Source organism: Canis lupus, chromosome 26, assembly GCF_003254725.2.
Source record: "Canis lupus dingo isolate Sandy chromosome 26, ASM325472v2, whole genome shotgun sequence".
Taxonomy (NCBI): Eukaryota; Metazoa; Chordata; class Mammalia; order Carnivora; family Canidae; genus Canis; species Canis lupus.
In genome coordinates this window covers 33882008-33909344 of record NC_064268.1, presented here as the reverse complement: position 1 = coordinate 33909344, position 27337 = coordinate 33882008, and the positions used below count along the sequence as shown (strand labels likewise).

Below are 27337 nucleotides of genomic sequence, written 5' to 3'. Positions count from 1 at the left end.
TCTTTTTGCTAAGTGGGTTTATTTACACGGGGGAGCACACCCGGGAGACGCTGGTCCAAGGGCACACACTTCCAGCTAGGGGACTGACTTCTGGGGATGCAAGGGGCAGCGTGGTGACACTGGTTACCAATATTGTATCGTGTCCTTGAAAGTTGCTGGCAGAGATCTGAAGCATTCTCATCCATGTTTAAAAAAAAAAGTGACTCTTCCATCTTGACTTCCTAAGATGTGTTTGTTGATTTATAGGTGAAGGTTTCCCTTTCTCCAGAGCTGCAGCTTCCAGTATTTACCATTGTTCTCAAATTCCCAAACCATTGGCTCTTTTTCTAAAGCTCCTCTCTGCCTTCATTCTTGTTTTGATTCATCCTGAGCCACAGCAATTCTCTATTCTCTTGAATAGAATAAAACATGCTTTAAACTCTGTGGGGATTAGTTCTTTCCCCAACACCCCCCTCCCCCTCTTACAATGGAAGATGGTTTGTTTGGTCAGAGGCAGGTCCCAGTGACTCCACAAGGCAGGGCGCAGGTGTACCCGGGAGGGCTCAGATGCACACCTGGGAATTCACAGGAGCATCACACATCCCCCCAGGACGCAGGTGCACCCAGGAATCTGAAGGTGCGCCCCACATCCCCCCAGGACTCAGATGCACCCGGGAATCCAAAGGTGCGCCCCACATCCCCCCAGGATGCAGGTGCACCCAGGAATCCGAAGGTGCGCCCTGCATCCCCCCAAGACACAGGTCCATCCCTGCAGCTCTATGGGGCTCACACTCAGCAGCCCCTGGCTGTCCATTTGGGACCCAGTTCTGGTTCCTCTGCTCAGTCTTGGTGCTTCCTGTGGGTCACGGGGCCCATTGGAATGTGGGGCGTCCAGCCGGGGTTTTGGGGAAGCAGAGTCCTCCTTGTGAGCCCCCATGACCTAGGCTACCTCTTTAATGCCTTGAACTCACAGGGCTCTTACTTGCGAAACTGAAGGAAACGTAAAGTCTCAAGGCCCTTCTTAGTTTTCCGTTGCTGGGGAGTAACTTTTCCTGGCAAGAGCCTTTGAAAACCTTACTGACTGGTCATGTCACAGTCCCTGTCTTCCCAAGGGGACAGATGATTATCATCTGCTAATCATCATCACCCCCGATCCCTTCCTCTACACACGCTGGGAGAATGAAACTCAACCCAGTTTTCCAAACTCAGAACCCTCCTTCTAGCCTGGTCGCTACATCCTGGGTCCTAGTACTCAAAGGACTAGTCAGCAGATTACTGACTTATGAATTCCATAGTTTAGGTCTCAGTGGCATTGGACCTGTTTTCTTAAAAACAATAAACCTATATATTTCAAAATTTGAGTACGGCCACATTTCTGGTACATCTTCAAATAAGACAATAGACTACCAGTCAAACACAACTCGGTGGCATTAGTTATCGTCTGAATAACCGAAGTGGAAATCTGGAAAAGAGATTAAAAAGTGCCCCAAAGTGAGGGATTTGAAGTGAGGGGGAGTAAGGCGAGCTGGTGTATGGAAGGAGCAGGCCAGCGAGAGGCAGGTCAAACTTTAACCTACTAGTGATTACTCCGAGGCTTCCTCTGTTTATTGGCAGTTTGATGGCTCCCTTGAATCCATTTTGCTAAAAAAAAAATCAAGGCCAATTGAAATGATTAGTGTTTCTCCCTTCTCCTTGTAGAAACAAAGGAAGACTTTCTGGGTTTTGAGCAGAAAAAAAAAGCTTTTCTCGCATTATTGACACCAGAGCAGCTGTAGGTCACAACTGAATGTTGGGGGTGACCCCTTTTGGGGCCATCTGCTGTGTTTTCTTCCTAAATCATCACTTTGGAAACAGCACTGTTGTTTCCTGCTCCTTACAGTGACCGTTGTGACGTGGAGAGAGGCCGACAGGGGCCGCACCTGTCATACCCCGTCCTTGGCGGTCTTCAGGGGTGTGACCTGGGCTCTACTGTGAAGACCTGATGCAACATCACCCAGGGATCCCTCAGCTTGTCTTTGTGGCCATGAGAGATGACGACGCAGACCCGAGCATCAGGAGTGGAAGTGGCAGGACATCGCTTCTGGGGAATCGAGCCACGCTGTTCTGCCTCAGTTGGAAAATGGACCAGGGGTCATGATAATGAGATCCCGCCATTCAGATCTGCCCTGGTGTCAATAATGGGAGAAACTGAGTCTTTACTGGGGTTGTCCTCTAGGCCTCTGAAGCATCACATTTGAACCATTATCATGACCCCTGGTTCCTCGGTGTTATTGTGTTTTCACTATTTATCTCCCTCTACATCTTCGATGGCATGTGACTTCCACTTTATGTCCCCATTGCCTTGTCCCACACGTGGTAGCTGCAGGTGCACACACAGTGCATCCAAACACAAATACCAACACTTGCCTTGCACTTGCAACTGAGAGGTCTCAAGGCTACCAAATCCCGGGGCTGTAACATGCTCAATTATATCAGTCATTTGTAATGTCTGGCTTTATGATGAGCAGGTCAATAAATTGTAAGATGCTCTATTGTGGTGCTAATTTTATGTACAGTAAACTAATAAGGCAGCAGAGCTACCCACCTTTCATTGGAGCAGTTTCTGCAGGTAACAATTCCACTATTCTCTGGGGCCAGCCTGACAAATACAAATAATCTCCTCTTTAGAAATGGAGCCTCTTTACCCTCCAGGGCTCTGATAAATACTTCAGGGACCAGCTTCCCCATTTTAGGGCTAGATTTGAGATCAGCTGCAGGACTGCTTACAACTGCAATGAGACGTCAGGGGAAGGAGGTTTCAACGGGAAAGCCATCCGGGATGCGCCTAGAGGGCAAGTTTCATCATGGCCACTTTCTGCAATAAAATTAATATTTACCAGCAACCTGTGGAGTGCTATCAGCCATGACAAAAACAGTTAACTGCGACCATGGTGATTTCTGACTTGGCATCCACTTATTTGAAGAGTGTAAGTCAATGGGTGAGAAAGGAAAGTAGACTCGGTGGGGAAGAAAACAAAGTCCTTCTCACAGCTATGAGAAGACTGGAGCAAAAACCATCCCGGGTTAAGATAGATGTACTCTTCGGGCTTTTTACCTTCCCTGCAAAACCAAACGTAGAACAATCCTGTGACTCATGCGCAGTGATGGACTTGCACGGTTACTAGAAGAAGACATCTAGGGATGTCGATGGAAAACACTTCAGGTTCTAACATCAATCGTAATATCTAAAAGGAAAACAAAAGCGATGAATATAACTCACTACATGCAGCGCTACGTTATTTTAGAGGAGAAATCCATTAGTCACCCATGTGTGATCTCTCTTTTTAATGGCAAGCAAAAGTTCCTTGGTGAATGGGGGGTGGAATTTCTTTCAATAGGTGGAAGTTTATTTTGAGAATATAAACAGAAGAAAAGGAAATTAATACATGTGTACCATCCTGCATCAATAGATACAGCTCTGAGGCTGGGAGAGCCTCTAAGTCAGGTGGAACCAAGAAATTCTTTCTTGAGAACCAGGTTATTTTTAAGGCTGTCCTCAGGGCAGAAGTATGCACTGGGGGAAGAAGAGGGGAATCAGGAATAGTATTCTGGAAAGGTTCTTGAGGAATGGAGGTAGTGAGACACCAGGGGCAGGGGCCCAAGGGCCTCTAGAGAGAAAAAGTGACTCGAGATTGATGAGGTGTACCCACTGTGGATGTCCTCACAGAGCTGGGTGTCATCACAGGGAAGAGCTCTATGCTGTCCTGCAGGCGAGGGAAACACAAAAGGAGCTTCCTCAAGATGATAATGACAGCTCACACAGTACACAATGTTTGCATCCCAAGAAATACCTCTTAACTCCCTTCTCATGGCAGACCTACATGGCAGGTGCCTCATTGATCCATTCATTCCATTTCATGGAAGAAAACAATTTCAGGTCTTCCCCCAAAGACAGAGATAATTAGTGACAGTGGAGATTCTAACCCCAAAATTCTGCACCAATGCCTCATAGCATCACCATGGGGCTGCTGGAGATCATCCATCCCTCCGGTGGTCGGCATCAGATGGAGATGGAGGGGTCAGATCTGAGTATCTTATTACACTGAAATCAGCTTAAAGCTCAAGGCAATCCACCTCCCACTCCACCGACCCTCCAAAGGAAACAGCCTTTCCAGGGAGAAAAACATCTTCTTCACCCTGAATGATGTAGGCCTACCATCTCCTCCACTAAGTTGCTGCTGCTCCTTGTCATGGTGAAGAAATTCTCCTTTAGACCCAAGAGCTGCTAGATTGAAAATAAAGTGTGGTTCAAGTCAGTGCAAAATAAACAAACAAAGAATGCAGGGTGCAAATCTAGCTAGAAATTCTTCTCAATAGAGTAGCATTGATTCCCTCTCCGGATGTAGAATTAAAAAATAATTGGCGGTCTTCTCATCATTTCTCCTTTTTGGGAGAATATGGGATTATTTATTCCCTTCTCTGCCACATGGAACATTCGACTTCAAAGACATAAGCACATTGTTCACCAGGTATATTAGGTCATGACTTTCTCCCTTTGAATACCAACAGCAACAGAACCATAAGGTGTCGTGTTCTCATTTTTATGTTCAGAATTCTGCTTTCCACCTTGATCTCAAAGACTTTCAAAATAATCTACGCCACTGGCCGGTTGCTCGGGTCCTTTTGGCTAATGTAGTTCCTCAAGAAAGGTGCTGTCTTCCTCTGCTTGCCACAACTTGGGACTTGGAGGCACTCAGGGGACCTTCAGCGGGTGAACGGGTAAATGGACAGTGGGATTTTAGCCAGCCCTAAAAGGAGATAGGCTACAAACCGATGACAGGATGTGGAAGAAACAAACTCCTATTGCTGAGGGAAGAAGCCTTCTGAAAGACTATGTACCATGGGAGTCCAGCCATGTGGCATTCTAGAAAAGGCACAGCTGTGGGCACAGGAAAAGGATGGGTTAGGGGTTGTGGGGGTTGGGAGGGAGGTATGGATGGGAAGGCAGGGCACAGAGGGTTTTTAGAGCATTAACATTGTCTCTGCAAGACACTTTATGATGAATACCTACCTGTCCATACGGGTGATGAAGTATAACCTCTAATCCCTAACGTTCTATCTGCCCCAGCCCCTAGGATGTACGACATCCCAGTGAACTGGGATGCACACCATGGACTCTGGCTGATTTTGACGTGTCAACGGAGGCCTGTCAACATTCACCATGAGCCTTCTGGTGATGGGGGTGGGGGGTGGGGGTAGGTAGCTGATGATGGGGGAGCAAGGAGCATCCAGAAAGATCTCTGCACCTGGTCTTCATTTTTGCTTTGAACCTTGAACTTCTCTAAAAAACAAAAGACTGATAAACACATTCCCAAAGTTCTGGTCTTTGTGAAGAGTGAGTGAAACCAAAAGAGCACTGACAGTGTGTGAACTGTTCCTGTGGAGGGTTAAACTGTAAACTGTAAAGATGCTCCTTTCAAAACTATTAGATAAGAAAGTCCCAGAAGTCTACGAGCTCTAGAAAGAGCAGACTCACAATTTGAAATGAATCCACTAATAGAATCAAGGGGTCATATATGTAGAAAGTTTGACATTAAGCAAATGTTAAGGTGCTAAAAATTATGTGGTAAATTTGACATTTGTTCAAGAGGTAAGCTAATTTTAGATTCATAGACTCTCCCGACAGGAAGTAAATTTAAAAGTCATCCTAGTCAAGCACTCCTCCTTTTTTTTTTTTTTCCCTGCCATTACATCTGTAACACAGAGCTGTCAGATTTGATTTGAATGCCTCAGAAACTTGGAAATTCATTCCTCTTAAGGCAGATCCATCTTTGGACACCTCTAATTTATGGCAAAGTTTTAGTTTTATTGAGAGGAAAATGTATCTTGGTCCCCTTCTGTAGTGAAGACAAATTCCTCCAAATTATTCATTTCTATAATGCCTCCACTGTGCTTTACTTTTTATAACAAGGAAATCTGGGAGAGCAAGTTGATCATGAGACCACTTTAACACCCAATATTAAGTTTAAACTTTGACATTATTTCCAGGTGATGTGACTGTAAATTTTTTGCGTGTAAAATTTGTTGATTCCTTAATATAGCATATATGGCACACATGTTATTGTCAACATTATCCATTGCTAAGTTTTTAAATATACTGAGATACTCAAAATCAAAAGTGGTTCTTGCCTTTCTAGACCTTGGAGACCACTGCTTATACAAACTGCTTATGTGATTCATAACTCTCCAGTGTGTTCCTAAGAATGCGGCAAATCTTCTGCACTTGACATAGATATAAATACATGAGAAGCTATTTTTTTTGGTATTCTATGCCTAAAAATAATATTCATTTAATAATTTCACACATTTTAATTGATTTCCTGTTATGATTCTGGAAGATGAGGACAGCTATGAACAGAACAAATTCCTGTTCTTTCAGAATTTTCATCTGATCACTGAGCATCACAATATAAGCACATAAAATAAGTAAAACAATTACATAACAGAATTTCAAATATTGGTAAAATATATGAAGAAAAATATTCACAATGGAATAATGATATGTAGGGTTCATATAGTCAAGAAGATTTTTCTGAGGAGGAGACTCTTAAATGGTCTGGTAAAGAGTCAGCCCCGCTATGCCTCAAGTTAGAAGCCTCCTCACAAAGCATGGCAGTGAGAGCAAAGGCCCTGAGGCAAAAGTCAGTTTGGTCCATTCAAGAGGCAAAAGTCAGTTTGGTCCATTCAAGAAAGAAGCTAATAGGTCTGTTGAATGTTAATCAAGGGAGAAAATATTAAGACCTTACGATGGAGAGGTGAGTAGAAGGCCCCTCTAAGGGGGATAGGAAAACACAAAAAGCAGAGGGAGGTGGGATTGCATTGAGTTCTCTAGATGGGAATTTCTGGAAGAATGATGATGCCATTAGCTGGAATGGGAAGAAAAGGAACCAGCATGGTAGGGGATTGTGGGGAAGGGTGGTGGATAGGCTACATTTCATACAAATATAATTCATTTACCTGGGGGGTATACTAATGCTTATTGTGGATAGTCCAAGCATTGTGAACTCAGTTTAGTGGGATGTGACCAGGGCCTTTTAAATCAATCACAGTGCCGGATTTCAAGTTGTGCTACAAAGCTGTGATCGTCAAGACAGTGTGGTCCTGGCACAAAAACAGACACATAGATCAATGGAACAGAATAGAGAATCCAGAAATGGGCCTTCAACTCTATGGTGAGTATTAACTCGACAAAACAGGAAAGACTATCCACTGGAAAAAGGACACTCTCTTCGATAAATGGTGCTGGGAAAATTGGGCATCCACATGCAGAAGAATGAAACTAGACCACTCTCTTACACCAGACACAAAGATAAACTCGAAATGGATGAAAGATCTAAATGTGAGACAAGAATCCATCCAAATCCTAGAGGAGAACACGGGCAACACCCTTTTTGAACTTGGCCACAGCAACTTCTTGCAAGATACATCCACGAAAACAAGAGAAACAAAAGCAAAAGAGAACTATTGGGACTTAATTAGGATAAAAAGCTTCTGCACAGCAAAAGAAATAGTCAACAAAACTAAAAGACAACCTAGAGAATGGGAGAAGATATTTGCAAATGATGTATCAGATAAAGGGCTAGTATCCAACATCTATAAAGAACTTATTAAACTCAACAGCAAGGAAACAAACAATCCAATCATGAAATGGGCAAAAGACAGGAGCAGAAATCTCACAGAGGAAGACACAGACATGGCCAACAAGCACATGAGAGAATGCTCCGCATCACTTGCCATCAGGGAAATACAAATCAAAACCACAATGAGATCCCACCTCACACCAGTGAGAATGGGGAAAATTAACAAGGAAGGAAACCACAAATGTTGGAGAGGATGTGGAGAAAAGGGAACCCTCCTGCACTGTTGGTGGGAATGGGAACTGGGGCAGCCACTCTGGAAAACTGTGTGGAGGTTCCTCAAAGAGTTAAAAATAGACCTGCCCTACGACCCAGCAATTGCACTGCCAGGGAATTACCCCAAAGATACAGATGCAGTGAAACTCCGGGACACCTGCACCCTGAGGTTTATAACAGCAATGTCCACAATAGCCAAACTGTGGAAGGAGCCTCAGTGTCCATCGAAAGATGATGGATAAAGAAGATGTGGTCTCTGTATACAATGGAATATTCCTCAGCCATTAGAAACGACGAATACCCACCATTTGCTTCAGCGTGGATGGACCTGGAGGGTATTATGCTGAGTGAAGTGAGTCAATCAGAGAAGGACAAACATTATATGGTCTCATTCATTTGGGGAATATAAGAAATAGTGGGGGGGGAGATAGAGGGGGAAAGGAGAGAAAATGAGTGGGAAATATCAGAGAGGGTGATGGAACATGAGAGACTCTGAACTCTGGGAAACGAACTAGGGGTAGTGGAAAGGGAGGTGGGTGGAGGGTGGGGATGACTGGGTGACGGGCACTGAGCGGGGGCACTTGATGGGATGAGCACTGGGTGTTAGCTATATAGAACTCCAATAAAAAAATACACAAAAAAAAAGAAAACAGAAAAAAATAAATCAATTATATAGGATAGGATAAGAAATACATGATCTTATCACATGCAGTAAAGAGTAATTTTGTGAACTTTCTGTACCATATATGTTTTTGTCTCATATATATTTTATGTATCGTATTCATATTTACACATATAATGGATCACAATCTAAAGTATGTTCCTTATTGTGGATCACAGTTGAAGAAGTCTAGAAACCACTGACCTAGGAAGGTTTTAAAATAACGATGGGAAAAAGCCAATGTGGTGTCCCAGAGCCCCTTGTGCCTGAGAGGTAGACCAGAGGAGTCAGTGGCAAGTCAAGTAGGATGGAAACCTTGAGTCTGGAGTTGACTTTGTGGCATGCATGTGGGCTGACATGACCATCTGACACGAGCAAAACCACCCAACAATGGTAAGTCGTCTTCCCAAATCAGTGCCTCCCTCAGAGAAGAAAGTGGAAAGAATGGACTGTCTATTAAAATGTTGACTTAAGCTTCATGCATGTCTATACTGAGGTGTCAGCCTGCTTAGAAAATGCTGCAATGGGACTTCTAATTTAAGCTTAGGAGGGAATCCCAAAGACAAATTTTATAGCAAATGTTGTGTAAGACCTGTGTGCTCTTATTGACATGAAAAGCCAAATATAGGTTACTCAGTGAACACGCTGTTCTCCATTAAGTGAATGCAAAGTTCCAGCAAGATGGGACCATAGTGGATCATTTAGAGAATACTGAGTTGGTGTCAGAAGGCCAGGGACACAGTATGAGTCCTCCCCACGGAACTTGGAACAGAGCAGGACCTGGAACTCCTGGCTCATTGTCTGAAATGTCCTCTGATGTTGACATTGTCTTGTTGGTGAAGGATTCTCTTCCGAGGTCACAGTGCTAAGTCACATCAGCTAGGTCACATCTCTAGCTATTAGAGATGACAAAGACTGGCCCAGTCAGTTTTCGTGCCTGCTTGTACACCACAGGGGACCACAGGCAACTTATCCTGAGACGGGGCTCCCGAGTTCTGCGGGCAAGGTTCTTGGAATTTATTCAAACTTCCAGAGATCCTCACTTTCCTGATATTGAAAGGGTTAAAGAAATGGAATCAGTCTTGAGCTTGGGTCTGTGTAAGAATCCAACAAACGCACGACCAATCCAGCCAGAAGATTATCTCCAAACTTCCAAGGCCTTTCTTAACATACTAACAGTTATTTCGTGAGACCTTTTCGCTAGTGCTCATTTGATGAGTCAGTGCTAACTGTGTAAGTCAGATTCTAAATCAAGTCTTTGGGATGACGACGTATTCCGGGAGGCTTGCAATCCATCCGAATCATTCATCCAGTTAATGCTCAAGTTATCAATTAACCACTATTGTCAGAACAGGCTAATTCAGCTGTAACTTCTGCTTTGACACTTAAAAACAGGGACATTTGCCCGAGGACCTCGATTCAGACATGGTGTTTTCCCCTAAATTCAACTTTCCAACTGTAGTCTGGACAGAAAAGGACAGTATCCAGGAAATCAGGAAAGAAGTATCAGATGCCATATGGCTCCAGCCCAACCTTCCAGCGCTCTGAAAAGTGAAATAATTTTCCAACTTAAATCTGTGTTACATGTTGTTTGTATGTATCAACTAGTCTAGTGGAAAATAAAGCCAACATTCAATAAAACTTTGCTGAATGAGTACGTAAATAAATGAATGATTAAAAAATAAGTTCTAAGGTATCCACAGATAACTACTTACCTTATTAGGAATATAAACTTAAAGGAAAGTATTGAATCATATCTTCGGTTACTAAACTTCTGTACATCCCAGTTTCATCATCTGAACGTGGGGATGGGATGAAACACGCTCCACTGCGCTCTTGCAGTGATACGCACCACCAACGTTTCTTTATCTTTTGTATCATACATCCATATATTCATGTTCCGTGACTAAGCTTCTAAGCATCCTACGCAGCAGGAGAGTTGTTTTTAAGCACTTTAGTCCACTTAAGCTTCAAAATGTTGCATGTATATAAATGGGGAAACTGAGATATGTCCATAGCCTTAGAGCCGTGAGATTTGAACTCAGAACTTCTAGCTCTAGGACTAGGATTGTCTCCATTACACCACGTCACAGTCCCGTGGTGTTCCATTAATCATGCCGACGTCTGTGGCTGACAAATGCATATCACACAGCAAGGTGGAAGGAAAGTGAGACGGATTTGGAATGCATTCATTCATTCACTCATTCACTCATTCACCAAAAACTGGGTCTCCTAAGTGAAATGCACTGCTCTAGATGCTGAGGATAAAGCAGCAGTCAAGACCATATCCCTGATCTTATGGGTATTTCATCCGGGCCAGGGAGCTGGGAGAGAAGCACGCTTGATGAGCGTCAGAGGCAGCAGCACATCGTCTTGCTGGAACTCTGAGCAAGTTGGAGAACGCAGGAAGCAAGGCCAGGGCCTGGCCAGGTGGGCCGGGCTCTTGCACCCCCTCCAAAGCCCTTGGAACATACAAAATATGAAGAATATCCTTGGAGAGTTGAAGGAGGGATGCCGATGCATGATCTGACTTTACATTTTGAAAATACTTTTTTGTCTCTGCCTCTCTGTGTCTCTCATGAATAAATAAATAAAATCTAAAAAAATTTTTTTTTTCTGACTGCAATAACCCTTTCTGATTCTCAAGTACTAAAAATGAAGACACAAGGCCACAACTGCTTCATGAGCGCTTAGAGTGTGTTTGGCTGCAGCCTAAGCACTCCACACGGAGTATCTAATTTAATCCCTGCCAAGGCACTGGGGCCTAGGGTGTGTGTTTATCCTCCGGGTGAAGAACTCCCTCCGCACCTGCATGGATGATGACTGGCCAAGGCGGGATCTGAAACCTGGCCTCCCTGATGCCAAAGTCAACCGCTGACAACTGTTCAGAGCCCTGTAGGCTGAGGAATAGCCCCTGCAATCTCACACACGTCAATCAACAAAAGTAAATATCCCAGTACAGCTAAGCACGTTTATGGTAAGGAAAGAACTGCGGTGAATATTCAATGAGCAAAAGGTCCAAGTTGTCTTCATTCCGGTGGAGCCTCTGTGAGATCTTCAACGACTTAATACAGCAGCACTGACAGGACACCGTGGCTTCCGAGTTAAAGACCTGGCACTTCTAGGAGCACTCATCCCCACAGCTTGTCCCCACGCTAGGTAGCCTGGCCTGTAGCACTTTTCCCCTGACTGTCAAGTCACAATAAACAGAAACTGTGTTGTCACTCGGTTGCTGACAGGTGGAGTGAGCACCGCGTGTTTATTTGCACGGTCGAGTGAGGGTGCAGGATCAGAACCAACGATCCATGGATGGGACGCCTGGGTGGCTCCGCAGTTGAGTGCCTTCGGCTCAGGGTCTTGGGATCGCGTCCTGCACTGGGCTCCCTGCAGGGAGCCTGCTTCTCCCTCTGCCTGTGTCTCTGCCTCTCTCTCTGTGGCTCTCATGAATAAATAAGTAAAATCTTAAAAAAAAAAAAAAATCAATGACCCCATCTCACCCTCACCCTTAGAGCATCGCCAACCCAACTTGTGACACGTGAGCTCTGCCTATGGCCTCCGTTAGAAACCCAAATCACAGTGCTCAACCTCTCAGAATAGAGCCTGTATAGAGGACAACATAAGCACGCGTGCCGATAGCTGTAGCTGAATAAACTGTGCCTGAACCTTTTATGAAATGTGAAAGATTATCCGTGATAATAATCAGAGAAAAGTGGGAATACTTTTGAGCTCTTCACTATGAGTGCTAGCCATATAAAGCTGATAGACGTGGGAAGGTTCAATGCAAATGTGGGCTCTCTTTCTTACTACCAGCACCAAAAAAAAAATAATAATAATTAACCTGAAGTATGATTGTTTTAAGTACATTAACCATGGGTAACTGCTCTGTATGAGTGTTCAAGCTCGCGAATTAAAGATATTCTAGGATAAGAGATTTGTACAACTCTTCAGCGGGTTTAATGAGCACACGGGCCCTGGGGACCTGAGATTAGCAACTACAAACCTAGAAATGTTAATTGAAACTTAAATGAACTGTCTTTTGCCAAGGGCACAGGGTTTCCTACATGCTCACGTCGGCTGGCTGCCTTTGCCGCGCTAACTCCCACCTGCTGCCGTTGCTGGATGCGCGGTGCACCCGCCGCTGGCTTCTCTGTGTCTCTGCTCCAGCTTCTTTCTCCAGAGGACGGGAGCCGTGGCGACCCATAAGGATGCTGAGTCAATATTGATGCTGGTATCTTGAAAATCAGCATCCCAGGTAGGAAGACACTGGGTCACCTTTCCAACCCCATTGGCAGGACCAGATGTCAGGTCTTGGCACAAAGGCGGCTCTGCAAAGTCGGTCTTGAGTTCAAGCACACAAGGCCGCCTAGGCCTGTGGGTGTTCAGCTCTGCCAAAAGCCATCAAGCCTGTCACTTGTAGGGTGGTAGTCATCATGCTGGGCCGTCTAACATCATTTCATTCCACGTGAGTACCTTCTTCACCATCTCGGGCGTCAGTGTGGCCATTCATCAAATCATACTACAAAATCCGGGTACGTTTCTACACTGGCCCCCCTCAAATTTGTTTTGAAGCTCCGTATTGACCGCAGTGCATATTGAAGTGGAAATTTGTTAATGCATTTGATAGCAACTTGGAATTACTTTGGAACGCTTAGGACCCATTTTCTCTGCATCAGTCTCTTGGATTCCTGGGACCGCTGTGACAAATTACACAAATGGTGGCTTAGAACAACAGAAATTTATTCTTTCATGGTTTTTGAGAGCAGTCGTCTGAAATCGCTGTGTCAGCACAGTAGTTCCTTCTGGAGCTCTGAGAAGCATCTGCTCCATGCTTGCCTCCTGTTTTGGTGCTGCCTTCAACCTCTGTGCCCAAGCTTGTCGCCCCGTGGGGCCAGTCTATGCCCACTGCTGCGGAGCCTTCCTATTTTCCTCTCTTCTGTCCGTGTCTCTCCTTTGCCTAAAAGGACATTGGCATTGGATTCAGGACCCAACCAACTAATCCAGGAAGGTCTCACCTTGAGATCCTTAGTTACACCTGCAAAGGCTCTGTTTCCAGATAAGGTCACATTCATGGTCCTGGGGGGTTAGGACTTGGATGACTCTTCTTTGAGAGATAGCATCAAATGCACTACAATTTGCAGGGTAATAACAGTATAACTGATATATGGGCCTTAGGTGATTTCCTTTCAACATCTTTTTCGAAAATATTAGGGGGAAAAAAACTTTCATCGAGGGGCTAAGCGATCATTTTTATCAATACGCTACAACTACTTGGGACTTCCACAGTAGGATACAAGTGCTTCCGAGTCTCGTCAAATGTGTTTAGACATGATCTTCAAGAAAAGCGTGGTTTGGTTCATTTTGTTTTCTTGTTTGGCATATGTGCGTCTTTAAATTTGCTAGTATAATTATTCTTTAATTGTGCAAAAGCATCTCTCAAGAGGTCTTTACTCAACCTTTTTTTTTTTTTAAATAAAAGAGAGAATATGAGCAGGAAATAATATGGCCATAGCCATGGCAAAGGGGTAACTTCAATCTCGGCAATAATAAAACTAAACATAACACGTCCTAGAAGAAGCGAGATGGGAAAGATAGCTTGAAAAAGAGAGGCAACCGAGAAATACAAAGAGGAAGTGAAAATAAGTGATGGTTTCCAGTAATGAGAAATTTTTTTTTTTAATTTTTATTTATTTATGATAGTCACAGAGAGAGAGAGGCAGAGACACAGGCAGAGGGAGAAGGAGGCTCCATGCACCGGGAGCCCGATGTGGGATTCGATCCTGGGTCTCCAGGATCGCGCCCTGGGCCAAAGGCAGGCGCTAAACCGCTGCGCCACCCAGGGATCCCAGTAATGAGAAATTTAAATAGAGGAAGAAAAAAGCAAATGAACCGAAAGTATCCTCGTTATCCCTTCCCCATCACTTCACATCTTTGTGGCCTCACCTGATTCTGTGCTCTGCTCTGGCAACTAGCTCACAGAGGCTAGGCCAGGGGCTCCCGTGTTCCAGCGGGTATGTGCCCCTGGGAGTGTGCTCGGTGGCCACGCAGGAGCAAGCTGCAATTGTTGGGCAAGGAATGTCCTGGGGGACCGCCCTGGACAATGGGGAACAGGAATCAATTCAGAAAACCCATACCTCTCCCTTCCCTTGAGCAGATATTTCTGAGAAACTTATGATGAGCCTTAGGGAGGCCTTTCACGCAACAGATCAACTATAACTACTATAACTGTAACTAACTATGACTATAACTAACTATAACTACAGCTATGGCCAACTTAACAACACGATCCTCTATTGGCTGTTTTTTTTTTTTTTTTTCCTATTGGCTGTTTCATTGCCCTGGTTTCACTCACGCTTCCAAGCATCAAATTCCCAGATTTCTGAAGAATAAACCCGTGTCTCAGGGTTTTGAAAACCCAGGCTAAAACAAATGCTATCTTTTTATCTGGTTCGTGAAATAAATGGTCGTTATTTTAAAATCATCTGCTTCCGGGGCACCTGGGGGGCTCAGTGGTTGAGCATCTGCCTTCAGCTCAGGTCATGATCCCGGGGTCCTGGGATTGAGTCCCACATTGGGTTCCCTGCTCAGTGGGGAGCCTACTTCTCCTTCTCCCTCTGGCCCACCCCCTGCTCAGACTCTCTCTCTCTTAAATAAATAAATCCACTTTAAAAAAATCAAAATAATCTCCTTCTATATTAAAATAAACCTAATTTTTAAAAGTAGCTTGTTGAGAAATTCATGCAGATAGAAATGATGAAGTTTTATAGCAGTTTAGTTTTGGTCCTGAGTAGAATAGTAACGACGATAACAAGTACGAGGTAATGAAGAGGCTATCATATCTTGTGTTCTTCGGATGGAGGTTCTTCTAGAAAACCCAAGTTCATGAAGGTTATATACCCTTAATTAAATGTTTACTCTCTTCTCCAACCACTTTTATCTTGATTGTTTACATTTGTCTTTAAGAGCTATTTATCTGTTCTTAACGACAGGAGAAAGAAGTGCAATAGGTAGCATGACAACAACTATGATGCTTTAGATTATGAGACAATCTATTTACATCACAGTGACTCAAACGTATTTTGTAGCAGGTGTTGTGCTGGATATTGAGAATTCAATGGTGAGTATGGCGCTGACAAGTGTCCTCGAGAAACGTGGTACTGTGGAGTGACAGGCAAGTAAATAAGACTCCGGAATGATGGGAAGAGAAACTAAATGGGATTGGGTGGCCTGAGGATTATTTCAGGGGATCCTTAGTCTCTAAAGTGAGAGGCAAAAATTCTGATGAGATTAATGTTTAAAAAAAAGGCATTGACACAATAAGCTAGATAAATGTCTTCTTATTAAGTTTTAATATACTCCCAGATAAGGCAATTAGCTTGGGTACTTAATTGTACCGAATTAAAATTCTCAAGGGTTCTAAGAACCATCACGTCAGATTTCACATGTAAATCAGAGCCCAGTAGGAGAGATAAGATTTGGCCTATTGAATTCTTGGGGAGTTGATGTTTCTCTAATCCTTTACTTATTTTTCTTGGCTTAATTACTTTCTCAGTGAACGTCTAACATTTTATTTCAAGGAGGATTATGCTTAAAAAAGACTGTCACCCATTTTTTATCCTTTCCCCTTTATTGCCTTTCACTATTTTTTATATTCCCCAAATGTATGAGACCATACAATGTTTGTCCTCCGATTGACTTATTTCACTCAGCACTTGATGTGATGAGCACTGGGTGTTATTCTATATGTTGGCAAATCAAACACCAATTAAAAAATAATAAAAAAAAAGACTGTCAGAACATGATGTGAAGTTTTAAGAAATCACATTAATTTCCCCTACATTGAATTGCTTATAAACAGTCTCTTCTCCATTTTTCTGTTTCCTTGTTTATAATAACTTCTCTACTTTTACAAAGTAGTCATTTTCTGTGAAAAAAAATTAATTCACACCACATATGAGTCTAATCTCTCCCTCATGAGTTTGATAATAGGCACTTGTTATTTGTACTTAAAATAATTGCTCCGTACAGTCTTTTTCCTAAGAAATTTGGAAGTTAGTCCTTTGAGGACGTCCATAAATACTTCTCTTGTAAGACCATAATTTTAAAGGGACTAACGTATTTTAGGTAACCGGCCTCTGCATAGCCTTTGGATCAGGGCAGACGATTGAACACTTAGTCTTCTTCTTATCTAGAAGGAAGAGGTAGAGCCAATTGGGTAACATCCTGGCGCCCATTGAGACTTGTCCTATTTGTTCATGGGTGTTGGGCCTCAGGGGCAGAGAACTCGCTTCCTCTCACACCTGCCAAAGCTTTTGGGACCATCCTTGGTTCCTGTCAACAGCTACACATCGAGCACTTCTCTCTCTCCCTATGTCCCCCCCACTCCTCCATACAACCCCCCTACCACTACCCCAGCTTCTTTGCCTAAAAGCAAGAAATCAAGGCATTCTTTGCTGCAAATTGTTCTCTTGTTAAGGTCACAAGAAGTAAAAATTCCAAGTTCAGCTTCAGGCCTAAGCCGGGTCCCACTAGTCAGTTTTTTTTCCAGCCAGAATCTGCACTGAGATTTATTGAGTGGCTCTATCTCTTACATAGTTTCAAGGCTGTGAATATGTTTTTGTTTTTGTTTTGTGACAGAACTCAGGAAGGAAGGATGCGTAAGGCTTAGGCCCTTGATGTCTAATGTGATGTGATAAAAGAAGTATACTCATTAATTTGGGAGAGAGGAACTGCACAATCAATCACACACAAAATACAAATTCACCCCTTATTGTGAATAATGGAGTTAATGAGATTATCAAAGCATAATCCGGAAGCTGAGGTTTTTAATCCCAGGCATCTACCTACAGAACAACAGAAGAACATGCCGGCGAATGCCCAGCTGGATTTAAGGGAGTTTTTCTCCAAAGTGGAATTTCTACTGAGCCTTGGAAAAAAATGGTCTCATGTAAGAGGACAATTGGGTTGAGGAAACTGGCTTGACTTCCATTTAAAATGCAAATCTAGCCCCTTCAAATGAAAGTTTGGCTGGTCTTGAAATATTGTAACTATGTAAGATATGATCTCAAAAAGACATACATGAAATATTATTAACATTTTTTAATTGGCTGATATTTAATTGACTCCTTGGAGAAAATGCCTGAAGTTCATGTCAAGAAATCTACTCCTCTACACTTGAATGCATTCAAAGTCTTCAATTAAATACCACTGATGAATCATGAACTAGCTCAAACTTAGTTTAAGTAATATAGAGTGGTCTAAGAGAATGTTCATTGTGCTGTGAGATTTCTAAGAAATTTATCGAGGGGGATTTTTTTTTTTTTAAGAGAGAGAGAGTGTGCAAGAGTAGGGGTGAGGAAGAGGGAGGGGCAATAGGAGAGTGAGAAGCTCATGCCAGTTCCAAGTCCAGTGCAGAGCCCCATGCAGGGCTCAATCTCACGACTCTGAACCCATGACCTGAACTGAAATCAAGAGTTAGATGCTTGATGAACTGAGGCAACCCATGCACCCCCACCCCCCCATGGAGAAATCTCATCCTCTAAAGTTTCATCTAGTGAAAAGTAGATATAAAAGTGCAATCTAAGTTTCTGGATTATAACATGATACTGTGCGTCTATCCCTGATGCATCAGTTATTTCTATTAGGGAAAAATATTTTCATTCGTTTCATAAAAAGTAATCATTGTGGATCAAGTGGCATAAAAAAAGTGCCACTTGTCATGAGTCATAAGAAATCAGGTGGTATCTAAAAGTAGGTTGTAAGAGCCCCACTTGAGTTGATACAAGATTGGGTCAGATGCATCGCTTGCCTGTCAGTGGGTTTGCTTCTTTTGAAGAGCGTTTGGAGGCACACGGGAATTAGAAAAAGCATGCAAGTTACTGTACTGTTCAGGGTTAGTTGACTTTGCCAAATGTTTTTGTGCAACAGCAAATATTCCTCATTCTTTCTCTTACTAAGTAAAAAAAGAAAAAAAAAATTTAGGATTCCAGAGGTTATCCCTTTATGATGGTAGTTCTCAACTTAGGCTGCATGTTAAAATCCCATGGAGAGGCTTTAACTGGAATGCTCAGCCCTCCCCCCAGATGGGGCGGATCAGAATCTCTGTACAGAGGACCAAAGCATCAGTCTTTTTTAGAGCTCCTTGATGAATCCCATGTGCATCCAGATCTGAAAACCACTCCTGAGAGTATGAGGACTTCTTCAATTGACAGTTATTTAGAACTTCTCAGCCCTGTGTCCAAGGAGTTTTTAAAAGATGGTTTTGCATCTTATCCTAAAAGTAGCACACAAATATTTCATACATATGTGGGGTTAGCTCTTAAAAATAAATGTAGACTAGTCCCCCTCATAGGAGTTTAAAAGAGGTTGCCTCCTCTCGATTCAAGACAAAGGGTTTCTGTATCTTTGAGAGGCAAAGGTATCTGCTTGCCCTCCCACATGTCTTGAGAACCCTGCTTCCTCTAACTCACTTCACACATGGCAGAGATTTGGGGGAGGATCACCGAAAGAAAGGGGGACCATGCAGAGGACCACCAAACAGAGGAACTCGGAAATGTGAGTAGCAACATGGGCTTTGGTGTGCGGTGTACTCTGACCTGGATGGTCTCTGCCTTCCCCTCTGTTTCCCTAAATTGTAGACATTTTTGCCTCTGACAGCCTTCCCTCCTTTCTAAGAACATCTACTAAGGACACTTGCAATTGTCCCTTTGGAAGCAGTACATGCTCCCCGGACTGGCCAGTCTTACAACCCTAGAGATGGCTTTCTCAAAGACCTGAGGACTCTGTCTTTGAAATGCGAGCACTGAAGGTGATATAAGCCTGATCTTCCAATCTCCAGGGGGGTCCCAGGAGCCCAGTGGGGTAATAAATTACAATTAACAGGCACAGCTGGCCCAATCACAGAGAAAAGCATCTACAAACTCAACAATGACTCCTGTGTTCCTTATGTCCCAGTGGGAGCTCCTGCTGCCCCCTGGCATCTTCAGTGTCCCTCCCCAGGCTCCCTCAGGCCTGAAAACCCTCCTGCTCTTTGTTTCACTGGAGTTGAGTTCAACCTCTGCCCTGTTGCAACTGTCTGGAACAGTCTTCCTCGCCGGCTTAACTTGTCTGGTGCAATTCATACTTTCACTACCTGGAGGCCACACCCGTTGTATCACTTCCTAGCAGCGAGGAACCAAGCAACGTGTTCCAGATCTCTAACCCTCCTTCAGCAAAATGAGGGGAGAAGTAAAGATAGTCGGAATTACGTTCCAGGGTCATGGGGAGGACAAAGTGGTTTCCATTCATGCTCTCATGATTTGACGTCACTCACACACTGTTCACAAGCCTGCCTTAGCATGTGGGGGCAAGCATGTGGGTCCTTGGAGTCAAATCTGGGTGGTATTGGTGGAGGAAGAGGAATAAGGCATGATCAGACACAGAGAACACATAAGGCTAGGTGTTGTCTGAGTTGGCACCATTGCTCCCAGTGGGGAGCAGCGAAACCTTCTCTTCTCCAACATGAGGCCCTGTCACTTGAAGTTAATTGCCTGTTCCTGTGTACAAAATGCCTCATGTCATCAACCATAAATGATTTGCTGGCTATTTAAGGCCCTGCCCCATTGAAATACATGGCTCCAGAAATGGAAAGTGACTGAAAATCTAGTTGTATTTTTAGTTGTAAAGACGCTTGGAGATGTCCACGAGGAATCCCTGGTGCACAGGTCATGGGCAACTTGTGCGAGCACCTCCGTCACTCCCCATTCATGTGCATGTGGACAAGTCATGTAACTGCTCTCGATCTTGCACCCGGGTGGCTCAGTCAGTTAAGCATCCAACTCTTGATTTCAGCTCAGGTCATGATCTCAGGGTCCTGGGATCGAGCCCTGTGTGGGGCTCCCTGGTCAGCGTGGAATCTGCTTCTGTCTCTGCTTCTGCCCTTCTCCACTCACATTCTTTCTCTCTCTCTAAAACAAAACAAAACAAAACAAAAAATGTGCTATTTCAGTCCTCCTTTGCAATGTAATTGGATTGCAATAAATGGTATGTGACTATTATCTTGCAGCTTTGATTCTGTCTCTGTAGGGGACACTCACATCTTCTCAAAGGTTAGATGCAGAGCCATGTTCAAAAGCAAATCTTTTTTTAATTTTTTTAGTTTAAATAATTCATAAAATTCAGTCACACAAAATGTCCTTTGATTCTCCCTTCTTACTCTGGCCTATATTATTTTATAAGAATCACATTGTCTATTCCCAAAAGTTTGAGGTGTGTTGGTTTCTATGCCTCAGAAAACTTGGCTGGCTCTCCATCTCTTATTACTCTTCTGCTACGCTTCGCCTACTTGATCGGCATTTCCTATTGCTCTCATCAAAATCACTGAAGTATTTTATAGTGGTTCCTTTCAATTTGACAGTTTGTGCATCTAGTCAGATGATGAAATAAGATAATCTTCAAATTGACAATAGACAAAATATGAAATGCTATTTATTCAAACTGAACATATACACCACAAATATTAAACGTGTACACCATAGAGTTGGATCAATCTGGGATAACACCAACAAATTATCAATCTCCCACTTACATTTTTAATTTAGATATTTATTTGTTTAGTGCATATTGTGTTCCTGGGACTAAAACACTACAGTTCTTAAAATTCTTGTAGTGCTTTCATAGTAATGGAGAGGTAAAGCACAAAGACAGATAAAGGTCAAGTAATTATTCAACTGCTCTTATAGCGAGTGATAATAGGGACCTACCTGAGAGTCCAATGAAAGTCTGTAAAAGAAAGTCCAAGACCCATGTAGAACAAAAATTTCTTTGAGGAAATTATTTTTAAATTTCAAAAAAAAAAAAAAATTCAGAGCATGGTCATTACTCTTACACACACACACACACACACACACTGATGTGTTTCAGTTTCTAAATTCAAATGTATGTTGAGGTTTTCTACATTCTTTTAAGTGTGAGAGACTCTGTGAGGGATATAAAAATATTCCTATATCCAAGGAACTTGTCTAATCCAAAAAGAAAGTTTCTTTGAGACATGTATCATTTCAAGAGAGTCTATTATGAAGAGTTAAATAGTACAGACAGGAAGTACAGTACTTTCTGGAAAAGACGGCCTCGTCTATGCTGGTGGTAATTACCTTACAGCAGGGAACGCAAGAGGAAGTGGCTGTGCAGAATCAGCTGCATGTTGATTTCTGGCCAGAATGGAGAAAAGATAACAAACAGTAGGAAAAGCTGGAGTAAAACTGTATTAGAATCAGCTATAGAGGGGCACCTGGGTGGCTCAGTCGGTGAAGCATCAACCTTTGGCTCAGGTCATGATCTCAGGGTCCTGAGCACATCGGGCTCCCTGCTCAGTGGGGAGTCTGCTTCTCCCTCTGCCTCTCCCCCTGCTCTCTGACTTCTCTCTCTCTCTCTCTCAATCTCTCTCTCTCTCTCTAACAAATAAAATCTTTAAAGAAAAAAAATAGCTATGAAAGGAAATATTTCACAGAGGTTACTGATTGAAACAGTTACGCTATGAAATTGTATAGGCCTAATGATAAGTATCAACTTCTGTCTGTATATTTTGGGGAAAAATCAACACATCCTCAATCTGTTCTAAAATCATCATCCTGTAGTTTGACATTACAGTCAGGACATCAATGGGGAGGGAGCTTATGTGACAAACAGACGGGATATAGTTTTCCCAAGCAACCTATCTGTCGGTGTCTTTTGGACGTCGCATCAATAAGTTGATGTGCAAAAGGTGAAAATCGGCACCCCAAATAGCAAAGTGTGTGTTGAAGTTGCACAATGACTACCGCTTGAAATGCCAGGTTTGCCCTTTACCGAAAGTAGCATTTAGAAAATCACAGCTTTGAATAAACCTTTCATGCCTTGATTTTCATAAAATAGTTTCAAGCCTCAAACAAGGGTTCAGGCGTGTGTGGGAAGAGGCCATCGAGAGAAGCCATAGATAACTCAGGTCACCAGGGATGCAAAGGCCTTTCAATGTGAACCTGCCATTTACCGTTCTATTGGACAGAGGCAATTTTCTTTACTTAGGGTAATAGACAATGTTATGTCTTCCAGTGAAGTCTGAGAGGAGTTAAATTATCCTTATGATAATAAACCTATTTACTCTCCCTACTCCAATGTAATAAATCCAGTAAAGCAAGCAAAGGGACGTTTGCCACAAGGACATCCATTGTTTTCTGTGGTATCAGCATATGACCTTGCTACACGTACACCAGTATATGAGAAGAAAATCATTAAGAGTCTTAAGCACAGGCTCCTGTTTTCGTGCTTAAACTGGTTTTCTCTATCTGTGTCTATACACGTCACCTCTCTTCCTACTGAGATCATGAACTGTCCTTGCTTGGATTATAAAGCCTGTATGTAGGAAGCCATCCATTCTCACTGATTCGGGATGCTCTTCTGCCAAAAAGTTTGCCTGCATTTCCTAAATTATGCTATTCCCACTTTGACTCCTCTTTTCCATCATCATGGAAATACGTCGTAATTTCTCATATTGAAGTTTTCTTTAATTCTCCATTGACCACCCCCAAGTACACTGCCAGCAAATGCCCTATTTTTCTGTAACATTTCAGAGCTAAGGTCTCCAAAGAAATTCTCTGTATTCACTGTCTCCACGTTGTTTCCTTGCATTTCTTCCTTCGAGTGCTCTCTCCTCAGGCTTCTGTTTCAACCATTCCATTGAGATGGCTGTTCTCAAGGTTTCCACAAAACCATGGAAACATTCATATTTTATCTTACTCATCTAGCAGCAGCATTTGACACAACTGGTTTGTGAGATTTCAGGCCAGTGGCTCAGCCCCACTGAAAGAGAATTAGCCATAAGTTTAGGAAATGCACCCCCTTTCCCCATAACTTATTTTGAATTCTTTGTCAGGCAATGCGTACACCTCCATTTCTCCATTTCTTTGGCATTGGTTACTGGAAAATCACTGTGTTCCTTTGGTGGTGTCATTTTCCTCGATCTTTCATGTTACTTGAAGTCTTGTTTTGCTTTCTTCACATTTGTAGAACTGGTCACTTTCTCCACTTTCAACAGTCAACCTAATCTGGGATCCTGAGGCTCTCTTAGACATCTTACGTGGATTTGTCTACACCACACGTCTTGTGCCCTCTTGTGGCTGTGCGCAGGGGGTGGAGTGGGGGGGGGGCGTAATCCTTAAGAATCTCTCCCAATTCTGCAAAGCCAAGCCAGGGGCTGAGAGCCTCCATTGTGCTTTCCCTGGGGTGGTGCTCTGAAATGCCCAAGTTCTTGTGCTCACTCCCCATCCTGCAGATTGGCAGCTGGAGCCAGCTCTCTGTGCACATTTGTGAGCTATCAGCAAATGCTCATGCTGGCCACCTGCATGAGCATGTGCAGGGAGCGGGCCATAGAAGCCAAGGGAGTGGGGCATCTCAGGTGACACCTTGAGCCTCAGGGACACCTGTGGGACATTTGTAGGTGTCTGCAGTGAGGCGGAGGCAGGGCCCCCAGATGGCATCCACACAGTACTTAGAAGCATCCATGGCCGCTTCTTGATTTCCAAGTCCTGGCTCCCTGCTCTCATCCCGTTCCCAGGTCTTGTCCCTCTCCCTGTTGCTCAGCCATGCCTATCACCTCAGTATTCTGGGTGATGCAAGAAAGAAATTCCCTTTGTGGGCAGCACCTTACACAGCTGGGGAGTTGGCTACATTCATTATGGTCCCATTTTCCCCAGCCAGAGAAATCATGGCCTGAGGGCTCCTCTTGTGGATCTGACCTGAGCTGCACAAGGGAGGGGTCATCTTGGATAAGGTGATACTTCTTACGTACTTCAATGTCTGTTTTTTTTTTTTTTTTTTTTTTTTTTTTTTTTTTTTTTTATTCTCCAGTGGTGTGCTGGCACTTCTTTGCTGTATTCCCAGACTTCCACAAAGTCTGTGGGTGGCTGTCAAAATGGATGCTCCAATAGGGAGATGATGATAGAAATTCTTGTTCTGTCATCTTGTTCATAACTCCCACTTTTAAAGGTGAGCTGTGCCTGTGACTTCTCAAAGAGCAAAGAGTGCAAAGAGGGGTAGAAAAACCATCTTACTATGAAGAAACCTAATGGATGCTCCTTCCACTAGGTTAGCAAGGGCAACCCCAGAAGTAATAAATCATTTCCATAGTGTGTCTCCTTGATATGTATGATGATAATGGCTCTTTACCTCTGTGGTCTCCCTCTAATAACCCATAAATTCAGCAAAATCATGTGGGAACATTAGATAAATTTATATAGAAGGATATCCTACAATACACCTGAGGGGGACTCCTCAAACTGTGGAGGTCATCAGAAACAGGGGAACTCTGAGAAACTATCACAGCCAAAAGGACCCAAGGGAGAAATGACAACTAAATATAGAATGATATCCTGGATGGGATTCTGGAAGAGATAAAGTACATTGCTTAGTCAGAACTTAGGAAATCTGAATAAACTATGGACTTAACGATGCATCACTATTAGTTCATTAATTTTAGCAAATATATCACATATATGTGTTATTAAAAGAGGAATTGAGCGCAGAGATATAGGTGAACTCTGCAGTATCATCTCAATTTTTCTGTACCTCTAAAATTGTTCTAAAAAATAGTCTGTTACCAAAAAATCATTATATACAATTCACATTAAGCAGTAAGGAAAAAATTCTATGACTATCTCATTAGACACAATGAATTCAACACACATTCTTGATTAAAACCCATCATTAAATCAAGACTACAAAAGAACTTCCTTCGCCTATAAACCTCTAATCAGCAAAGTACAGCAAGAAAAAGAAAATCTGGCACATTTCCATGTTGGAAACAAAAAGTGACATTGTTTTTATTTTTATAAAAGGCCTTATGGAACCTATAAAGAAATCTAACAAAAAAGCTACTTAAACTAATCTAGGAGTTTAGTAAGGTTGCAGAATGCCAAATCGATACACAAACATTAATTTATATGCTAGCAATAATCAGAAATTGAAATTTAAAAATACCATTCACAGAAGCACCACACTTAGCAGTGAAGATACAGTGGTGACAAATGAGCACATAAAGGGATGCTTGATGCCGTTGGTCACAGGGGCAGGCACACTAAAAGCACAGTGAGGTGTGTAACCTTTGCACACATCCCAGGAAGGCTGAGTTTGACTCCACCAAGTATTGGGGAGGATGTGGGGCAGCTGGAACTATCATCAACTTGCGATGGTCATACAGAAAACTTAACACCTGCCCTATGCTCCAGCCATTCCACTCCCAAGTGCTTATTTACCCAGATGCCAGAAGGTAAGTGCCCATAAAAAGACTTAACATCAAAGCTCATGGCAGGTGCATCCGTAACAACCTAAATCAGGAAGTGACCTCGGTGTTTCCCGTCAGGTGAACAGGAAGCGGCCTGGATGTTCATTGTCAGGTGAGCAGGAAGTGGCCTGAATGTTCATTAACAGGTGAACAGGAAGTAGCTTAGGTGTTCACTGTCAGGAACAGGAAGTGACCTGGGTGCTCCCTGTCAGGTGAACAGGAAGTGACCTGGATGTTCATTGTCAGGTGAACAGGAAGTGGTCTGAATGTTCATTAACAGGTAAACAGGAAGTGGCCTGGGTGTTCACTCCCAGGAAGACAGGAAGTGGCCGGGATGTTCATTGTCAGGTGAACAGGAAGTGGCCTGAATGTTCATTGTCAGGTGAACAGGAAGTGGCCTGAATGTTCATTGTCAGGTGAACAGGAAGTGGCCTGGATGTTCACACTCTGGTGAACAGGAAGTGGCCTGAGTCTTCATTATCTGGAGAATGGGAAGTGGCCTGTATGTCCATTATCAGGAGAACAGGAAGCAGTCTGGGGTTCACTCTCAGGGTAACAGAAGAACAAACCGTGCTATATCCATATAATGAAACACTCGGCAATAAGAAAAGAAGGAGATATTGACATAAGAGTAACTTGTGTTATTCTCAAATAATAATGCTGAGTACAAGAAGTCAGACCAAAGAGAACAGGAAGTCTAGAAAATACAAACCAGTCTCTGGTTACTTGGGGATGAGGCATGGCGGTGGAAGACGGGTTACCACGGGGCACAATTTGGGGGTAATAGCCATACAATGACTGTGAGAGCTTTACAAATGTGTCAAAATGTATCAAAGTGTACAGTTTAATTTCTAAAACCCTTTTAAAATCTAATAATAGTATTTGTGGAGCAGAGTAAAAGCAAATAAAATCCCTCTCTTTAAAGACAAGATTAAGTTGAGCAGGCCAAAAGCAAATCTTGTGCAAGTGATTTCCATGAGTCTGTGTGCAATTCCATCCTCAGGATTGACTCCCAGCCTTGGCGAGACTATCTCCCTAAGATTCTTATGGTTATTTCTTGGTTCCATATGTGACTCTTCAAATGAGAAAATATTCATCACATGTAAACCTTTCCTGTAGTAGAGTTCTCAATGGAAATTAAACTGGCAAATATAATTTACATTTATGGGTTATTAATTAGCTCCGCAGTCAGAGTGTGCTTATTTTAAAAGGTTTGCTTAAAACAGTTAGTTTAGAAACCAAAATTAAAGATGCTAGCAGTGTATTTGTTTGCTTCACAGGGTTTTCTGGAACTGGACATCATCTCTTTGCAATGATTCCCCATCTGTGTTCAAGCAACGTAGAATTCAAAAAGTCCTTGGAGGCTAATAGGAGGACAGGGCTGGGTAAAGGGATCAACAGAGGCAATATCCAAACTCGGCCTGTATGACGTCACTAATAACAGAATCATCTTAATACAAGGAATCTTTCAACATGAACATATCTGAAAATAAACTATATGCTTATTATAATGAA

General features: G+C 43.0%; 2 long non-coding RNA genes across 2 annotated transcripts; one reads left to right on the top strand and one right to left on the bottom strand.

Annotated features, from left to right (window-relative positions):
• LOC112656257 (uncharacterized) lies at nt 1-26041 on the bottom strand. The gene is made up of 3 exons (XR_003134219.3): nt 25794-26041; nt 3074-3203; nt 1-391 (listed from the first exon to the last, which is right to left on the bottom strand). It is a non-coding gene; the product is annotated as an uncharacterized LOC112656257 (long non-coding RNA).
• On the top strand, nt 25941-27337 carry LOC112656258 (uncharacterized). Its single transcript, XR_003134221.2, has 2 exons — nt 25941-26374; nt 27103-27337. It is a non-coding gene; the product is annotated as an uncharacterized LOC112656258 (long non-coding RNA).